Source organism: Herpailurus yagouaroundi, unplaced genomic scaffold (genome assembly GCF_014898765.1).
Source record: "Herpailurus yagouaroundi ecotype Mexico unplaced genomic scaffold, PumYag 141, whole genome shotgun sequence".
In the NCBI taxonomy this organism is placed as follows: Eukaryota; Metazoa; Chordata; class Mammalia; order Carnivora; family Felidae; genus Herpailurus; species Herpailurus yagouaroundi.
The window spans coordinates 10,375,285-10,396,478 of NW_024412396.1; the positions used below are offsets into that span (position 1 = coordinate 10,375,285).

At 35.7% G+C, this 21,194-nt stretch overlaps 1 protein-coding gene across 1 annotated transcript in view; it reads left to right on the top strand.

The window, feature by feature from the left end:
- The window catches only part of NUBPL (NUBP iron-sulfur cluster assembly factor, mitochondrial), a 235,261-nt gene that overhangs the window by 60,329 nt on the left and 153,738 nt on the right, over positions 1-21,194 (top strand). The gene's annotated exons all lie outside the window — the stretch shown is intronic.

Consider the following 21,194-nt stretch of genomic DNA (forward strand, 5'->3'; position numbering starts at 1 on the left):
TGAACAAAAATTTGCCTCTTTATAACTTTGACATCCTTTTACTAGTTCTGCCCTCATGAGAACCACCTAGTCTATTTTCTTCTGATAACCTGTGAAATGTTTGTACACCATAATCGCAGCCTTAAGTGTTTTCTCAGCTACACAGTTTCTAGCCTTCAGCATTTGCTCATATTAATGCAGTTTTGAGTATGCTGACCATTCTAGCTATTTTTCTGGCCATGGCTCACTTTGTCAGTGTGCTGCTATATAAAATTGCCCAAGTTTGAATATTATTTCTTGGCCTATTCTGAAGTGATATACTGAATGCAATTTTAATTACCAAATACAAAATGGTGAGCGATGCAATGAAAGAGTAAAAGGGATAGAATTAATTCTTTACACTTCTTTACTTCTTTGCGGTTATGCTTACTTAACCCCCATGGTTATGGAAGTAAGTAAGGAAACAGCTGGATTCATCAGATTCTTTTAATCTCTTATTTCCCTTTTACTTGTCTGTGATTCCCCCCCCCCCCCCAACATCTAAGTTCCTTAGCTCTATGGAATAGACAAACCACAGTCAATATGAGATACTTGAATTTACACGCTGAAACTTTATTTAGGCTTACTCATTTTCAAAAGCCCTCACAGTTTTGGTACTTTGACTGTTGTGATGTTTATGTTCCCTTTTTGCTATCTAGTTTATTGCTACCCATAGAAAAGATGGACTATTTCTTGGCCTTAGTAAGATATCTGATCACCCTTTGAAAAGATTAGGGTTTTATGGTTAATAAGACTGTATTAGTAGTTAGCCATGAATGTCAAGTAATAAATAATGGTGGGCATGTCAGGTTCTGTTTTATAGCCATGATTTATATCATACCTAATGGTTGGTTATCATTTTGTAAAAGTAAAGCAGTAAATTACAAACTAATTTCTTGTTGCATCTTTTCCTGTCAATAAAAAGAATGCAGCATTGTGGCATTGAGTCAGATGAGAAAGAGAAGAGGAAAAAGCAGAATCCATTCAGTCAATAAAGAGATTAGTTGCATTTGAGTATAATGTACAGAATATAACCAGCTTAAAGCAGGCAGTTACTATTTTTAATTTTCAAATTTTTTATTTTTTATGGTTCAAACACAGGGAAATTATTTATTTATTTATTTATTTATTTATTTATTTATTTATTTATATTTTAAAAATTTTTATCTAAATCCTAGCCAATTAACATATAGTGTAGTAATGGTTTCACAAGTAGAATTTAATGATTCATTACTTACATATAACACCCAATGCTCATTCCAACAAGTGCCCTCCTTAATGCCTATCACAAATTTAGCCCATTCCCCCACCCACCACCCTCCAACAACCCTCAGTTTATTCATGTATTTAAGAGTCTCTTGTGGTTTGCCTCCCTGTTTTTATCTTATTTTTCCTTCCTTTCCCCTATGGTCATCTGTTTTGTTTCTTAAATTCCACATATGAGTGAAATCATATATTTCTCTTTCTCAGATTGATTTACTCTGCTTAGCATAATACACTCCAGTTCCATCCACGTTGCAAATGGCAAGATTTCATTCTTTTTCATCGCTGAGTAATAATTCCATTGAGTATATATACCACATCTTCTTTATCCATGCATCAGTTGATGGGCATTTGGCCTCTTTCCATATTTTGGCTATTGTTGATACTGCTGTTATAAACATTGGGGTGCATGTGACCCTTTGAATCAGTATTTTTGTATCCTTTGGATAAATACCTAGTAGTGCAATTTCTGGGTTATAGGGTAGTTCTATTTTTTATTTTTTGAGGAACATCCACACTGTTTCCCAGACTGGCTGTACCAGTTTGCATTCCCACCAGCAGTACAAAAGTGTTCCCCTTTCTCCGCATCCTTGCCAACGTCTGTTGTTTTCTGAGTTGTTAATGTTAGCCATTCTGACAGGTGTGAGGTGGTATCTCATTGTGGTTTTGATTTGTATTTCCCTAATGATGACCATTTGTTCATGTGTCTGTTAGCCATCTGGATGTCTTCTTTGAAAAAGTGTCTATTCATGTCTTTTGTCCTTTTCTTTACTGAATTATTTGTTTTTTGGGTGTTGAGTTTGCTAAGTTCTTTTTTTTTTCCCCATGGTGAAATGAGGCTTTAATCAACGTTCTTGCAAGAGTGGGTGTCAGGCACACTCGGGGTGGTTACAGCAGACAATTTATCTCCTAGAATGCAAGCCCCTCCCCTGATTCCTCATTGGCTGAGCACTACAGAGGTTATAGCCTTACCCAGAGGTCACCTATGCCTGTGTAAGGCAAAAAGTAGTCTGATTGGAAAAAATGTACCTTCCTTGCACTCATGCAGAGACTTCACTTCTTTGGCTCATGGTCATTGCAAAATTTGTGAATTATGAGTGTGCAAAATGGAGAGGGCAAGAAGAACCTATTTCCAATAGGTTGTAAATCTGTTGTTAACTAGACAGCACAGCTTTTATTTGGTATTTCTTTTTTTTCCAGCTATATATATTTTTTAAATTTATTTTGTAAATATAATTTATTGTCAAATTGGCTAACATACAGTGTGTAAAATGTGTTCTTGGTTTTTGGAGTAGATTCCCATGGTTCCTTGCTTACGTCCAACACCCAGCGCTCATCCCAACAAGTGCCCTCCTCAATGCCCATCACCCATTTTCCCCTCTCCCCCACCCAGTTTGCTAAGTTCTTTATAGATTTTGGATACTAACCTGTTATCGGATATGCCATTTGCAAATATCTTCTCCCATTCTGTCAGTTGTGTTTTAGTTTTGTTGATTGTTTCCTTTGCTGTGCAGCAGCTTTTTATCTTGATGAAGTCCCAATAGTTCATTTTTGCTTTTGTTTCCCTTCCCTCTGGAGACATGTTGAGTAAGAAGTTGCTGTGGCTGAGATCAAAGAGATTGCTGCCTGTTTTCTCCCCTAGAATTTCGATGGTTTCCTGTCTTACATTTGGGTCCCTTATCCATTTTGAGTTTATTTTTATAAAACAAACAGTTAAATGTTGTATTAGGAGGTTGTTTAAAAAATGGAAGGAATGTATGATATATTGGGGTGTAAGAAGAGTTATAAGCTTGAAAATTTCTAGTAATACAAGAAGAAATTTACATACAACTCTCCTGGAAGGCGCCCCTAAGTCCTGTGATCCTTTCTTGACTCTCTGAAAATCAGTATCCCTAAACCATATCTTGGGAAACATGCTACCTTTACTTATGATACAGTTCTATTAACATTTTTATATTGTTTAGGAAAAAGTTTTATAATCATTGTAATAATATATGTATGTATTTGTTTTTAAAGGTGCTTGAAATTTTTAAGAGAATCAAATATACTAGAGAATCTGACACGTTAGCTTTGCAATTTTAATTTGAAATGTTTGATTGATACTGTATATTAAGTAGATAGTAAGTGCTCAATAAATAGTTGAATTTGTGCATGAATGGATAGATTTCTCATAAGTGATTAGTGTTTGATCATTGAAAATAAAATTCATCTTTATAGAATTATAATTTCTTATAGTTACAGCTATTATATAAGTTACCTTTAATCCTAAATGACACAGAATGAAATTAAAATACTATTTATATATTTAATTTATTTTTTAATTTAAATTTTAGTTAACATACAGTGCAATATTGGTTTCAGGAGTAGAATTCAGTGATTCATCACTTACATATAACACCCAGTGCTCATCACAAGTACCCTCTTTAATATCCATCACTCATCTAGTCCATCTCTCCTCTACCTCCCTCTGTTAACCAACAGTTTGTTCTCTATCATTAAGAGTCTCTTGTACTTTGTTTCCCTCTCTTCTCTCCCCCACTTCCCATACGTTCATCTATTCTATTTCTTAAATTCGACATATGAGTGATAACATATGATATTTGTCTTTCTCTGATTGACTTATTTTGCTTAGCATAATACATTCTAGCTCCATCCATGTCATTGCAAATGGCAAGATTTCATTCTTTTTGGTCTCTGAGTAATATTCCATTGTGTGTGTGTGTGTGTGTGTGTGTGTGTGTGTATACACACATATATATGTATACCACATCTTTATTCATCAGTCAATGGACATTTGGGTTCTCTCCACAGTCTGGCTCTTATTGATAATGCTGCTATAAACACTGGGGTGTGTGTACCCCTCTGAATCTGTATTTTTGTATCCTTTGGATAAATACCTAATGGTGCAATTGGGATTCTATTTTTAGTTTCTTGAGGAACCTCTATACTATTCTCCAGAGTGGCTGCACAAGTTTGCATTCCCACCAACAGTGCAAGAACTTTTCCTTTTCTCTGCATCCTCACCAACATCTATTGTTTCTTGTGTTGTTAATTTTAGCTATTCTGACAGGTGTGAGGTAGTATCTCTTTGTGGTTTTGATTTGTATTCCCCTGATGATGTGATGTGATATGTCTCTTAACTATCTGAATGTCTTCTTTGGAAAAATGTCTGTTCATGTCTTCTGCCTGTTTCTTAACTGGGTTTTGTTTTTTGGGTATTGAGTTTAATAAGTTCTTCATAGATTTTGGATAGTAACCCTTTATCAGATATGTCATCACAAATATCTTCTCCCACTCTGTAGGCTGACTCTTAGTCTACTTTGCTGAAGCTTTTTGTCTTGCTGAAGTCCCAATAGTTCATGTTTTTTTTTTTTTTTTTTTCCCTTACCTTTGGTGATGTGTCTGCTAAGAAGTTACTATGGCCTTTCATCCATTATGAATTTCTTTTTGTGTATGGTGTAAGAAGGTGGTCCAGTTTCATTCTTCTGCATGTAGCTGTCCAGTTTCCCCAATTCTATTTGTTAAAGAGACTGTCTTTTTTCCATTGGATATTCTTTTTTGCTTTGTCGAAGATTTTGTGTGTGTTTGTGTGTGTGTGTGTGTGTGTGTGTGTGTGTGTGTGTGTGTGTGTATGTGGGTCCATTTCTGGATTTTCCATTGTTTCATCGATCTATGTGTCTGTTTTTTATGCCAGTATCTTACTGTCTTGATGCCTACAGCTTTGTAATTTAGCTTGAAATTCTGAATCGTGATGTCTCCAGTTTTGTTTTTCTTTTTCAGGATTGCTTTGGACATCCAGGTTTTTCTTTTTGTGGTTCCATACAAATTTTAGGATTATTTTTTCCAGCTCTGCAAAAAATGTTGGTGGTATTTTGATAGGGATTGCATTAAGTGAAGTGTGTAGATTGCTTTGAGTAGTATAGATATTTTCACAATGTTTATTCTTCCAATCCATGAGCATGGAATGCTTTAACGTTTCTTTGTGTCCTCTCCTCTAAAGTTTCTTTCATAAGTGTTCTGTAGTTTTCAGAGTACAGATCTTTTACCTCTTTAGTTATGTTTATTACTAGGTATCTTACTATTTTTGGTGCAATTTCAAATGAGATTGATTCCTTGATTTCTTTTTCTGCTTCTTTATTATTGGTATATAGAAATGCAACAGATTTCTGCACTTTGATTTTATATCCTGCAACTTTGCTGAATTCCTTTATTCTAGCATTTTTTTGGTGGAGTCTTTTGGGTTTTCTGCAGAGTATCATGTCATCTAAAAATAGTAAAAGTTTGACTTCTTTGCTAATCTGGATGCCGTTTTTTCTTTTGTTGTCTGACTGCTGAGGCTAAGACTTCCAGCACTATGTTAAATAGTAATGGTGAGGGTAGACATCCTTGTCTTATTCTTGACCATAGGGGAAATGCTCTCAGTTTTTCCCCACTGAGGATGATATTAGCTGTGGGTCTTTTGTATATGACCTTTATGATGTTGAGGTTTGTTCCATCTGTCCCTACTTTGTTGAGGGTTTTTATCAAGAGTGGATACTGTATTTTGTCAAATGCTGTTTCTGCATCTATTGACAGGATCATATGGTTCTTATCCTTTCTTTTATTAATGTGGTGTATCACGTTGATTGATTTACAAATATTGAACCAGCACTGCAGCCCAGGAATAAATCCCACTTGATCATGGTGAATAATTCTTTTAATGTATAGTTGAATTTTTGCTAGTGTCTTGTTCAGAATTTTTGCGTCCTTATTCATCAGGGATATTGGTCTGTAATTCTCATTTTTAGTGGGGTCTTTGTCTGGTTTTAGAATCAAGGTACTGCTGGCTTCATAGAAGGAGTTTGGAAGTTTTTCTGCCATTTCTATTTTTTGGAATAGTTTGAGAAGACTAGGTATTAACACTTCTTTAAACGTCTGGTAGAATTCCCTTGGGAAACCATCTGGCCCAGGGGTCTTTTTGGGAGATTTTTGATTGCTGATTTAATTTTTTTGCTGGTTATGAGTCTGTGCAAATGTTCTGTTTCTTCCTGTTTTAGTTTTGGTCGTTTGTGAGTTTCTAGGAATTTGTCCATTTCTTCCAAATTGCCCAGTTTGTTGGCATATAATTTTTCATAATATTCTCTTTATAATTGTATTTTTATAGTGTTGGTTGTGAGCTCTCCTCTTTCATTCATGATTTTTATCTGTGTGGGTCCTTTCTCTTTTTTTAAAATAATTTTTTAATTTTTATTTATTTATTATTGAGAGAAAGAGAGAACACAAGCTGGGGAGAGGCAGATAGAGAGGGAGACACAGAATCCAAAGCAGGCTCCAGGCTCTAAGCTGTCAGCACAGAACTTGACACAGAGCCCAAACCCATAGACCATGAGATCATGACCTGAGCCAAATTCAGACACTTAGCTGACTGAGCCACCCAGGCACCCCTACCTTTTCTTTTTGATAAGTCTGGCTAGGGGGTTATCAATTTTTTTTAGGGGGTTATCAATTTTATTAATTCTTTCAAAGTACCAGCTCTTATTTTAATCTGTTCTACTGTTTTTTTGTTTCTATATTATTTATTTCTGCTCTAATCTTTATTATTTCTCTTCTGCTGGATTTAGGCTTTATTTGCTGATCCTTTTCTAACTCCTTTAGGTATAAGGTTAGGCTGCGTATTTGGGACCTTTCTTGCTTCTTGAGATAGGCCCGAATTGCAATATACTTCCCTCTTAGGATGCCTTTGCTGCATCCCAAGGGTTTTGGACTGTTGTGTTTTTGTTTTCATTTGCTTTCATGTATTTTTTAAAATTTCTTCTTTAATTTCCTGGTTAACTCATTTATTCTTTAGCAGGATGTTCTTTAACCTCCACCTATTTGAGGGCTTTCCAGATTTTTTCTCTTTGTTGACTTCAAGTTTCATAGCATTGCGACCTGAAAATATGCATGGTATGATCTCAACCTTTTCCTACTTGTTGAGGGCTAATTTGTGACCCAGTAGGTGATCTCTTCTGGAGAATGTTCTATGTACATTCGAAAAGAATGTGTACTCTGCTGCTTTGGGATGAAATGTTTTGAATATATCTGTTAAGTCCATCTGGTCCAGTGAGTCATTTAAAGCCATTGTTTCCTTGTTGATTTTCTGCTTAGATGGTTTGTCCATTGCAGTAAGTGGGGTGGTAAAGTCCCCTAGTATTATTATATTAGTATCAGTGAGTTTCTCTATGTTTGTGATTAATTGATTTATATTTGGGTGCTCGCTTCCAATTTGGGGGCATAAATATTACCATTGTTAGATCTTCTTGGTGGATAGGCCCCCTTAATTAAGATATAATGCCCTTCTTCATCTTTTGTTACAGTCTTTGTTTCAAAATCTAGTTTGTCTGATAATAAGTATGGCTGTTCTGGCTTTCTTTTGATTTCCATTATGGTAGATGGTTCTCCATCCCCTCACTTTAAATCTGCAGGTGTCATATAGATAGATTTTGTTTTTTTATCCATTCTGAATTCCTGTGTGTTTTGATTGGAGCATTTAGTCCATTTACATTGAGAATGATTATTGAAAGGTATGAATTTAGTGCCCTTGTGTTACCTTTAGAGTTGGTGTTTCTGGTGATGTTCTCTGGTTCTTTCTAGTCTTCGTTGCTTTTTGTTTGTTTTTTTTTGTTCCTACATTCAAAGAGTCCCCCTTAAAATTTCTTGCAGGGCTGGTTTAGTGGTCATAAACTCCCTTCTTAGTTTTTTTTTGGGAAACTCTGTCTCTTCTTCTTTTTTGAATGACAGCCTTACTGGATAGAGAATTCTTGGCTGTATATTTTTCCCATTCAGCACATTGAATTTATCTTGCCATTCCTTTCTTGCCTGCCAAGTTTCTGTGGACAGATTTGCTGTGAACTGGTCTGTCTTCCCTTGCTCCTTTCAGGATTCTTTCCTTTTCTGTGGATTTTGTGAATTTGACTATGATATGCCTTGCTATTGGTTGGTTTTTGTTGAATCTAATGGGAGTTCTCTGTGCTTCTTGGATTTTGATGTCTGTGTCCTTCCCCAGATTAGGAAAGTTTTCAGGTATAATTTGCTCACATAAACCTTCTGCCCCTTTTTCTCTCTATTCATCTTCTCGGACTCCTATGATATGAATGTTATTATGTTTTAACAAATGGCTGAGTTTCTTAAGTCTGCTTTTGTGATCCCTGACTTTTGTTTTTCTCTTCAGCTTCATTATTTTTCATAGTTTTGTCTTCTGTATTGCTAATGCACTCCTCTGCCCTGTCCATCCTCATTTTTATGGCCTCCTTTTGGGTTTGCATCTCAGATATAGCATTTTTAATTTTTGCCTGACTAGATTTGAGTTCTATTATGTCTGTAGAAAGGGATTCTCTGATGCTTTCTATGCCTTTTCCAAGCCCAACTGGTATCCTTATAATCATTTTAAATTCTAGTTCAGACATCTTACTTGTATCTGCATTGATTAAATCCCTAGCCATCATTTTTCCTCTTCTTTCTTTTGGGGTGACTTCCTCCATCTTGTCGTTTTGGAGGAAAAAAGAAAAACAACAACTATAATAGAATGAAATAAAAATTAAAAAATTAAAAGAAATCACATAAAGGAAGCTAGATCCTAAGTATGTTTTGGTCTGCTTGTTAAGAGAAGCTTGATAGAAAAGAGAGAAGAGAAAAAAAATTAAAAATTAAAAAAAATTTTTGCTTTATCTGTATCCAAGAAACAAAAGAAAAGAAAATGAACAACAACAGAAACAGAAGCAACAACAAAAAATGAACAAACAAACAGAAAATCCAAATGAAGCTAGATGGACTTTCCCCTGTAGCTGAAACTTAGTTTATGGTCAGTAAACTAAGCTCATGGAAGGGATTTGTGGTCTTCTGGGTGAAGGGCCTGTTGCTCTCATTTTCAGGTCAACTAGCCCTAGTGGAGGTGCGCTGGGAAGACTCACAGAGAATGTCTTGGCGTAAGGGCTCTCTTCTCTACTTGGTGGAGCCCTTTAGCTCACGGGGGTTGATCAGTTTGAGGCTACTTGTGAAAATGTCTTCGCTGCACTTCCTGGTCTCCTGGACCAGGAAGTTCATCTGTCCTCACAGAAGTGTGATCAGTCACCCCTTTTGTGTCTCTCGCTTCTGTCAATTCCTTCCCCCCGTCTGTGTCCACGCTGTCCATCTACTAGGGCAGTGCGTGTCTCCTGAGTTTTATCTCAGGTGCCGCTGTGTTTCAAATCCCTACACTTGAGAGACCCCTGCAGTTAGGACCCTCAGTGATCCCCTGGCGGAGGGTCTCCCTGTGCTGTGGCTGGTGCTGGCGTGTCCCAGGAAATGGTTGCGTGATTGCACCGCTGCAGCAGCTTAGAGTTAATGGTAAATTGCAACACACAGCTGGTGTCAGTGTTTGCTGCCCTCAGCAGTGGTCTTTGTTCCTATACCGGTGAATTGGCCTCTTGATGGCTCCCACTGGGTGGATCTTTTGCCAGAGGGTGGAGAGGCCAAATCACTTCTATGAAGTGCACTCCAAGCAGGAGAACTGCTTTGCCCTGTTTGATCCAGGGGATCCTCAGACAGAGCTGCCTATTCTGGGGGGCTCCACCCTGCTTCCTTGTTGGAGCACCACCAAGCGCTAACCTCTGAAACTTCAGACTCTCTACTTCACCGTTCATAAAAAAACTGGCCATTTTGAATCGCTTTCCTTTTTTCACATCAATGATTTTGGGGAACATTTTTCTTGTGCAGTCCGCTGTGTGTGTTTTCATTCTTTCTCTCTAGCTGCTTTCAGGGTGAGTGCTTTTTGTCCTTAAAAGGCTGCCTCCCCTCTGCACTTCACCTCTCCACACCACCTACCTGCCCTCTTCTCTCCCTCAAATTATGCAGATTGTTCTGTTAATCCTCAAATCAATTTCTTAGGTGTTCAGGATGGTTTGATATTGATCTAGCTGTGTTTGAGGGACAAGCCCAGCCCAGGATCCTTTTATTACTCCCCAGAATGGAATTTTTAAAGCACTTACTATTCTAGAAATAATTTAATGGTGCCTTATAATCCAAATCACAAAACTGTCTGACACTTCAGTTGTTTCATTACTTCTCTGGATAGTGTCCAGTTTACTGTGGGGATCACAGACATCAGTGATTCTACTTGCTATTACTTCCTTCTTCTGATTTCTTATATACATATATATGTATATATACATTCTTATATATATATATATATGTACATTCTTATATACATTCATATATATATATATATATATAGACATTCATATATTTTATACACACACACACACACACACACACTCTGGTATATGGGCCATTCATATGAGCCCCCAAACGTCTAGTATACCTAAATGGGTAATGCAGTAAGGCTTTTATTGTATATACAAAATATTTATGGGAGTTACTCCCTGCATATTTGTAAAAGTATTATCTTTTATAGTTTTTATGTTTTTATTGTAACTTGTTTATTTATATTCCACAATTGTATCTTTTTATTACATGATTTTTTTTTGTTACAGTAGATCAGTTTTTTCAGTAGTCTTCTTAAAATAGTTTTTCACTTCTATGCTTTGTATCTTTTCCTTTCCTCTTACAACAAATTAAGTTTATACAATTCTTTTAACTACACTGGTATAAAGTCCACACTGAAGCCAGTGTTTTGTCTTTGGTTGTATATCTATTTATTTTCTCTGTTATATTCTGTTTATATTTTAACTGGGATTTTTTATAATGGCAGTCATAATTTTATCTTCTTTTTTTTTGTGTGTGTGTATGTGTGTGTTTAGACTTCTGTTTTTGCTTCACAACATACATATCAACAGGCATTTTAGTTACCATAAGAAGTATAGTTTTGTGTTAAGCCCCTGTCATATGACTAAGATACCATTTTCTACTCCCAGTGTGTCCCTTCTATTTTGCTAACTTGCCGCTTCTTTTTTCACTGTCTTTTATGTCACTGTGGGCATTTATTGTTTGTATGTTTCAAATCCCAGCTCTTAAGCCCTTTGTGCTTGCAGTGAACTATTGCTGCTTAAAAATGAATTTGAGATTTTAAGAGGCTAGGTGGGTTAATAGAAGAAAACCAGTCTTATATGACAAATAAATTAGATAAGAAAGCTGGAAACATTACCTAATAAACAGAAAGATTGGGGATTACAGAGATGTAGTTAAAAGTTATATCAAAATAACTAAAAATAGTCAACTGTAATGCTTTGTTAATAATCCTATGAACTTGTAATTGACTTAAAGGACAATTTACATTAGGTACAGAATAACTTGATTTATTGGAGCATTGTTGAACCACTTCATGGAACTTGTCTGGTTGTCATCAAGCAGTAGAAGGAAAATCTATACTTGCTTATGTTCCAGCTATGTGTTATCTTCTGATCTCATATGTATTCTATGATCTTAAGCCTCATGCTTCTTTTCTTTAAAAAAAATTTTTTTTAACGTTTATTTATTTTTGAGACAGAGAGAGACAGAGCATGAATGGGGGAGGGTCAGAGAGAGGGAGACACAGAATCCGAAACAGGCTCCAGGCTCTGAGCTGTCAGCACAGAGCCCGACGTGGGGCTCGAACTCACAGACCGTGAGATCATGACCTGAGCTGAAGTCGGCCGCCTAACCGACTGAGCCACCCAGGCGCCCCTTAAGCCTCCTGCTTCTTGAATATGTGTGTGAAAATAATATGGAACTTAAAATGAAATAAGTTCAGTCTCAAATCCTTACTGCTTGGTTGCTGCTAGCTATTTAACCTTGGGCACGTTACTTTAGTTTTCTGGTCTTAAACTACTTCATATGAAGTATGACATTTGAAGAGTCTATATGTCATATAAAAACAACTTGTTCAAGGACACAGCTAATAAATGGCTAATTTATTATAATAAATAATGTTTTACTACACTACAAATGCCTGGATGATCAAATACAGGGTGTGCAGTTTTCCTTCAGTATATTTACTTTTGACTGTTTAGCTATTTAGAAAATTGTTTTGGCTATTATATAAACATACGTTTTGAGCATCAGTCATACTAAGTAAGGGGAATATGGTGTTTAGTTGGGGAGATAGGTTAGAGGCAATAAAAAGGTAAATAATCATACAAGATAACATTTATTAAGTGTTAGATCCTAGAGAAGACCAGAAGAAGGAGAGTTGGTTTGGAGACTGCCATAGAAGAAAGGAATTTAGATAAGATGAGGGAGGCTGGGGATAGACTTCCACTTTTCTCAACTAAAATGGAGATAGTACTTGCCTCCTAGGATTGTTGTAAGGATTCAATGAAGTACAGTATCTGTAAAGTATCTTCTGCAGTACTGCATGACATAAAATGTAACTCATCTTGTGTTACTATTCTCAAGTGAATGTAAGTGGTTCATTCTGTCATTTTTTAAAGTTTTCCTTCTCAGATGCCTGACTACTCCTTTAACTCAGAGATCATGCATAGTTTTCATTTTAATTATCAACTGGTTATCTGGAACATAATGTGGAAGAAATTCTGAGTCTGTACGTAGTTTCAGCAAGAAAGAATGTGATCATTTATGAGTTAATGATCACTTAATTATGCCAAGGCAGTTCTAAAGTGATTGGAGGCCAGGAATGGTGGTATATGGGTTGTGGGAGTAACAGTATATAAATCAAGTATTTATTACCCTTACCCAAAGTTTCATTATCACCTATTTTTTCCTCTAGCCTTCCTTTCATTTTTTCCTGTTAAATTCTACAATATAAGTTAGCAAGGTTTCAGAGGTAGGATGCCAAGTTTATCTCTATACTTACTTCAGTAAGTATTTGCTGAGTGATTAACTAAGTGAAGAAAATTTTAGCCCCACAGTAGACAAGAATCTGAGGTATCACCCCTGCTCTGAAATATCCCTTATATGCAGTCTCCTATTTATATCCTACTGAGCAGATTCCATTTAAAAACACTTGTATCTTCTACAAAGCTTAAGCTGTCAGTGTGGTTTACTTGTTTCAGGTTCCTTTCCTAATGGAAACCACCCACATGAGAAAATGAGAGTTTTGGTTAAGGAAGGAGGAATGAGTTGGAAAAGAAAGGGGCAGTGTCTTTACTTGGGAAAGAGGTTGGATTTTTAAGAAAGATACTTGAATGGCTTTCAACTTTGAGATGGGTGGATACGTGGGATGAGAGAGTGAGTTTCCAAGGTGGTACAAAAAGGGAAAATATGCTGAAGATAACTGAAATTTAAATATTAAAGAGTGATAAATGTAAAATTATAAAAGCAAAGAAGAATTTTTAATCGTCTTTCTGCTCCCTTCTTGTGGTCTAGATCCCTTTCCTTTTCACTTCTAGATAACAGTATTATTATATTGCCTTAGGTTGTCCAAGTTGGCATTTGGGTTTTGATAGGTTCCATTCTCCTATCTTTACTCACCTTCTCTCTAAATCCTTCTTTCTTCCAGGTAAACAAGTAGGGTATTATAAACTTTTCCTGGGTACTAACTTGGTGGAACTACTTTGTCTTATCTAGCCACTTGAAGTTCTCCTTGAAAGAATAGCAGTGGATGCAACCTCTTTGTTGCATCTGATTTCTCATAAGAAAGGATCTTGGTTTTAGAAACAAAAGAAGGAATAGGAAAGTGGGTGATGAGAAAGTGACTTTGTAAACTTTGTCCTGGGTTTTTTTTTTCCTTTCTGAAGGTTCTTGTCTTTGAATGTCTTGTGATGAATATGTGGATAAAAGCTTGTTTTTATAAAACAGTTTTGTTTATTTACTGCATGTTTAAATATTCTTTAAAGTTATTCTCTGTCCTCATTTTAAAAAAATGGATTTAATGTCTCTATTATATGACTTTAAGTTATAATTTTTTTAGGCATACATTCCTGAACCTTGGTGTTCAGATGCATTTAAAACTCTTAATTTTTGGAGCCAGGGAGTAGAAGTTACAGAGATTTTTCAGCTTTATTGCTAATACCAAGTAAATGGGAATGTCTACCACTTAGCTGATTCAAGAACGGTGGGATCCCTACAAAAAGAAAATCTGATTCTAGATGAGCGTTATCCTTGGAACATTTAACAATTTCAACTATAATAGAAAGATTTAAAGCAGTCTTTCTTGTGACTATTTCCTTTATACCTAGCTCTTCAGTTTGACCTGGTCACAGTGTCTTTTCTAGCTTGACAATTAATTTATAATATAAAAGTAGTTCCCAACTCTGTTAGAAATCCACTGGTAACATACAGTCCATTAATTAAATTCATACCTGTTAGAAATGATAGAACTTTGTTGTAATTGAGTAAGGAGGATGTGGCATAGTGTCATGAATGGCGTTATGGCAATTGAAATGGTTTGACTTAGAGTAAGAATCTTTTATGCTTCAATGTATGAGCTTTCACGAAGATATGAGGAAGTATGAAATAATGATCTGTGTCATGATAGCTTCAGCTAATGGTGGTCTCTTCAAAAAGCTGTTACAGGACAGTAGATTCCAAAATTTCTCTATAAACTTTCAACCAATAGTATTTTGTTAGGTTTTCTGTTAAGTTTATGTGTAGGAATTGCTGTATACATTTTTAAAAATAAAAAGCACATTTAAAAATTAGCACATATACTAATTTGTACCTGTAATCATGAGTTGTTGTTCAGAGTCTTTGTCCACTAATTTAAAAGTAAGGTTTCAGCCTACGCCATCATTCAAATCTGAGGATTTTATTAATTAAAGTAAAATGCTTTTAGGTGGTGTTAATTTTGTTTACTAAGTGGTATTAATTTTGTTTACTAATATACAGGAGAAGATAAAGAAGACTGTGCTTCTAACTTTCTTTTTAATGTATATGTTGTAATATTTAGGACTCTCAGTGTACATTTTTCCCTGTTAAATTCTGAAGAAATGCATTTAACGTGATGATGAATCTGCTTACATTGCTGCTTTCAGTTTACAATTTATTCACCAAACTACAAGAAGTATTTAAACTACACATTTTCTCTGGATGGGGATTTAGCATACTGATGAAGTAGATTAAGATTAAAGATTATTCTTACATAGTGTTAGAGATTTTGGTTTCCAATTTTGTGAAAAGGCTTTGGACCGTCCCAGTGTCTTAGTTTGTTCAGGTTGCTGTGACAAAAATACCGTAGACTGGGTGGCTTAAACCACAAACATTTATTTCTCACAGTTTTGGAGGCTGGGAAGTCCAAAATCAAGGTGCCAGCAGCTTTGACATTTGGTGAAGACCTGCTTACTAGTTGACAGACAGCAGTCTTGTCATTTGTTTCCTCTCATGGCAGACAGGGCAAGAGAGCCCTTTTACCCTTATAAAAGATATAAGGGTACTAGGCCCATTCATGAGAGCTCTACCTCATGACCTAATCCCCCTCCTAATACCATCACATTGGGGGTTAGGATTTCAGCATATGAATTTTGGTGGGAACACAACATTCAGTCCATAACATCTAGTTTACATTTCCAGTTCCAGTTTGAACTTAAAGTTCTGTTTTGAACAGGCTCAAACTACTTAGGTCATCTATTTCAAATGGAGGATTAAGTAAATAGATGACACCCACATTGTCCTATTTTATTTTTGGTATGATCTTTTCAAGTGCAGTGCCATTGCTACTGCAGGTTTTAACTGATCCACTAAAACAAGAAAAAGAAGTAAGGGTTATTAATAGTGGAAAGGAAAAGACAGAATTGTTCTTAATTCCATGTGGTATGTTTGTTTATCTAGAAATTCACAAGAAATAATCAGAAAATTATTTGAAAAATAGAGTTCTGTAAGATATCATAAGGGATCCAAGATCACTAAAAATCAGCAGCTTTCTACTTCTAGATGTGGCAAACTAGATGTCCAGAAAAACTCTTCCTATAACAGCATACCTTAAAATATTACATGGACTATTAACAAAAACTACTTTTCAGTACATGTCTGAGATAGTGGGAAAGGAAGGGAATTTCTCAGAACTCAGAAATAACAGGAAAGTGTGAGCCACCTGGTGTAGTTGTGCACTGGAATTGATATTACCTGCTGATCTTGGTGGTTTAGGGTCTGTATTTTACAGGATTATTTATGAAGGAATAGGGGCAAAATATGGCATCTAAGGAGGGAGGAAGGTTCAAAGCACCTTATAAGAGCTGGACACACTAGTGGTGATATCCTTAATAAGTGATCATGAAATAAATCCTTTCATACATTAGTGATTACTGGGAATAAGTGCTGGATTTGTTCTTGGCTCTGGGTAGATTGGGAAAATCTGGGCAGATTAAAGATTAGGCACAACCAAAGAGAAAATTAATTAATGAATATAGGTGAAAAGGAAATACTCAGAATGTAGTACATAGTGGAAAATTGGAAAACAAATGAAAGTTTGAGGGCCATGGTAAGTACCATGAGAAGATCCAACATGGGACTAACCATTGTTCTAGAAGGAGATAATGGAGAAACTGTAACAGAGGCAATATTCAAGGAGATAATGGCTGAGAATTCTCCAAGATAAAACTAAAATTCAGGACAGCAATGGCATATAAATTGACTTAGGAGGGACAGTGATTCATTTGAAACATTCAAAGAGGAAGAAGGTAGGGGTGCCTCAGTTGGTTAAGTGTCCAACTCTTGATTTTGGCTCAGGTGATGATCTCATGGTTGTGAGATCAAGCCCCACATTGGGCTCTGTGCTGGGTATGGAGCCTGGTTAAGATTCTCTTTCTTCCTCTCCCTCTCCTTCTCTCTTTGCCCCTGCCTTGCATTTATGTTTTTGTGCTCTCTCGCTGTCTCTCAAAAGAGAGGTAGGAGTGTTGTTTAACTTCACACTTTAAGTATGTTTTAAAAAAATACTAGATAGTCATTAAAAGACTAGAAATGAACTGTATGATTTCCTTTGTAAAAAAGGGAAAAATGTAATGGGGGGGGGAAGAATCTCAAAAATGTAAAAATACTAAAAAAAAAGGGGGAGGCCAGGAGAAAGTACAAAATTTAATAGTAAATATGAATACAAATATGTCAGCAATACATATATTTATTTATTTTAGAGAGAGAGGTTGCAAGTGGGAGACAGGAGCAGAGAGAGAGAGAGAGAGGGAGAGAAAATCTCAAGAAGGCTCCACACACAGCGCAGAGCTGGACATGGGGCTCAATCCCACAACTCTGTGATCATGACCTGGGTCAAAATCAGGAGTCAGATGTTCAACTGACTGAGCCACCCCAGTGCCCCAATATATCAGCAATATAAATATAAATATTACACAACTTTCTAGTTAAAACAATAATACTGTAAGACAGGAGAAAACGAAAAATAAAACAAAACCAAATCCAGATAGGTTAAATCTATTTATAAGAGATATTATCTAAAACATAAAAATATATAGGGCAGGGGCGCCTGGGTGGCTCAGTCAGTTAAGCGTCCGACTTTGGCTCAGGTCACGATCTCACGGTCCGTGAGTTCAAGCCCCGCGTCGGCTCTGGGCTGATGGCTCAGAACCTGTAGCCTGCTTCCGATTCTGTGTCTCCCCCTCTCTCTGCCCCTCCTCCATTCATGCTCTGTCTCTTTCTCTGTCTCAAAAATAAATAAACGTTAAAAAAAATTTTTTTTTTAAATAAAAAAAAATATAGGGCAAAAGCTAAAGGATTAAAAACCATAAATAGAGCAAAATGAAACTGGGTGTAGTTATGTTAATGTCAGACAAGATAGACTTTAAAGCAAAAGTGTTACTGAATGTGAAGAATTACTACCTTCAAACAAGCTTGATCTAATGGCCATAAATAGAATATTCTTTTCAAGCACACCTGGAACATTTATAAAAATTGATTATGGAATAGGCCATGAAGATAGTTGCAGTGAATTTCAAAGATTGGTATTATTCGGACTACATTTTTCTAAATACCACACAGTTAATTTAGAAGCTTATAACAAAATGATAACTAAAAACACCTACACATTTGGAAATTAAAAACAATTTCTAAATAATGCATGGTTGAAAGGAGAAACAATGAAAATGGAAACTGTGAGATAAAGCTAAAATATATCCAGAGATAGTCATAAGTATTTCTTTTTACAAAAGAAGAAAGGCTGAAAATAAATGAGCTGTTTAACTTAAGAAATTAGAGCAATGCAATAAACCCAAAGAAGGTGGAAGGAAAGAAGTGATTAAGAGCAGAAATTAATGAACTTGAAAATGGAGATATAGTAGAGAACCAAGAGAACCAAAAATTTATTTTTTGAAGACTAATAAATTAGACAAATGCCCGGCAATGTAGAATTTAAAAAAAAAAAAAAAAGACCTGTGAATATATTGGAAATAATAAAAGGGACTTGACAGATATAGCCATGGGTTTAAAATCTGAGATATTTGGACAGTTTTATGCTGATACATTTGAAAATTTTGTTGAAATGGGCAATCTCTAGAAAAATGTATATCACTAAACCAAATTGAGGAAGGAATAGAACATCTAGTTTATTCTATACCTACCAAAGAAATGGAATCAGTAGTTAAAAATCTTACCATGAAAATAGCAAACCAGTACTCCATTCTTATATAAACTCATTCATAGGGTAGAAAAATATATAATATTTTCCCAATTTAGTTTATAAGGCTAGTAAAGCCTTAGTGGGATAGAATGAAATGGAAAAATTATAGGCCAGTCTCCCTAATTAGCATATATAAAAAGTCTTAAGCAAATATTAGCAACTTGTTAGTATTGTATAAAATAGCTATATTGTGATTAAATGGCGTTTAATCCAGGGGAGCAAGTTGGTTTGACATTAGAAAAAAATTTAACGTAACTTAACAGTTTTGTAAGTTAAAGGAGGAAAAGTATGTTATTCAGAAAGATGCTGAACAGGCATTCTATAAAACCAAAAAAACCCCATTTTTATCAATACTCTTCTTGAACTAGAACTAAAAGAGAATTTTATTTAACCTGATATCCTGATATAATGTTAAATAATATATTTGTATTTTTATAAAAATACAAAGCAAGCATTATACTTACTGGTGAATTGTTAAAAGTATTTCATTTAAGTCCTCCCCCCACCGAGAGAGTGAGAGACCATGGGCACATGCACATATGAGCACATGTTGGGGAGGGGCGGAGAAAAGGAGAGATAGAATCCCAAGCAGGCTCTACACCATCAGCACAGAGCCCGATGTGGGGCTTGACCCACAAAGTCTGAAATCATGACGTGAGTCAAGATCCAAGAGTCAGACACTTAGCTGACTGAGCCAATTAGGCACCCCAAAAGCATTTCATTTACTATTCGGAATGAGACAAGCAGTCCTGGTATCACACCTTTTATTTAACATTGAACAGGCACTCCTAATCTGCAAATAAACCCAGACACATACTAACCCTCATGAATTAGGAATTGAATAAAAGAAGCAAACTGTCATTATTTGTAGAAAGTATCATTATTTACATAGAAAATTAAAAAAAAACTTTCAGGATGCCTGGGTGGGTCAGTCAGTTAAGCATCTGACTTTATTTCATCTCAGGTCATGATCTAATGGTTGTGAAATTGATCCCTATGTTGGGCTCTGCACTGAGCATGGAGCCTGCTTAAGATTCTCTTTCTCCTTCTGCGCCTAACCCACTCATGTGCATGCTCACTCTCTCTTTCTCTCAAAAAACAAAACAAAGCAAAACAAAACAAAAAACTTTCGACAAATTATTAAAATGAAGAAGGGAATTTAGTAGGTTGGCTAGATATAATAATAATATACAAGAAAATTAAATTTTTATATATCAATAATAAGTTAGAAAATGCAATTTCAAAAAAGATACAAATGTCTTAAAAAAATACAGGGCACCTGGGAACAAATCTAACAACAAATGTATGAATATTATGTGGGGAAAAAAATTCTAAATCCTTATTGAAAGATTTTACAGATGTAAATACACGGAGAAACAGATGTTCATGGATAGGAGTACAGAATTTTATAAAGATATCAGTTTCTGATAGTCTCACAAATTCAATCAAAATTCTATTTGTGGAAAACGACCGAGTTGAATATACAATTTATAAAGATGAGCAAAGAGCCATGAATAGGTAAGACATTCCTGAAGAGAGAGAACCAGGTAGGGGATTTACTCTAGCAGGTAGGAGAACTTAATGTAAAGTTATACCTTGTTCAGTATTGGCTCAAGGCTGGACAAACTAGTACAACTGAATAGAGAGCCCAGAAACAGACTCATACACATATGGAAACCTGATTTATGACAGAGCTATCATTGCAGATTACTCATGGTGGGACAAGTTATTATCCACATGGAAATAAAATGGATTCTCACACCACACACAGAAATTAATTCCAAATAATAAGTTTAAGTACTTAAATGTGAAATGCAGAACTATAAAGGGTTATAAGAGAATATCTCGGGGTGCCTGGGTGGCTCTGTTGGTTAAGCATCCAATTTTGGCTCGGGTCATGATTTCACAGTCTGTAGGACTCTGCTGACAGCTCAGAGCCTGGAGCCTGCTTCACATTCTATGTCTCCCTCTCTCTTTTCCCCTCCCTGCTCTCACTGTCTCTCTCTCAAAAATGAATAAATATTTAAAAAAATTAAAAAAAGAGAATATCTCATTGTTTCTTAAACCATAAAGGATAAACCATAAAGGAAAAGGATAAACCATAAAGGGAAAAATTAATGTATTTGATTACATAAAAAGTAAGAACTTCTGGGGGTGCCTGCCTGGCTCATTTGGTAGAGCATGTGCCTCTTGATTTTGGGGTTGTAAGTTCGAGCCCCACAATGGGTGTAGAGATTACTTAAAAAGAAAAAATCTATAAAAAAGACCTCTTATTCAGAAGATACTATAAACAGTTAAGCAGAGTCTTGTTCAGGATAATGGACATGAATGCCTAGTGCATTCGATTAACGTATTTGATTTACAAAACTGGAAGGTAGTTTAGGAGCAAATTACTAGGAAATACATAGAAAATGAAGGAAACACATGCACCACAAGATCTGCCTATCATCAATTCATGGAA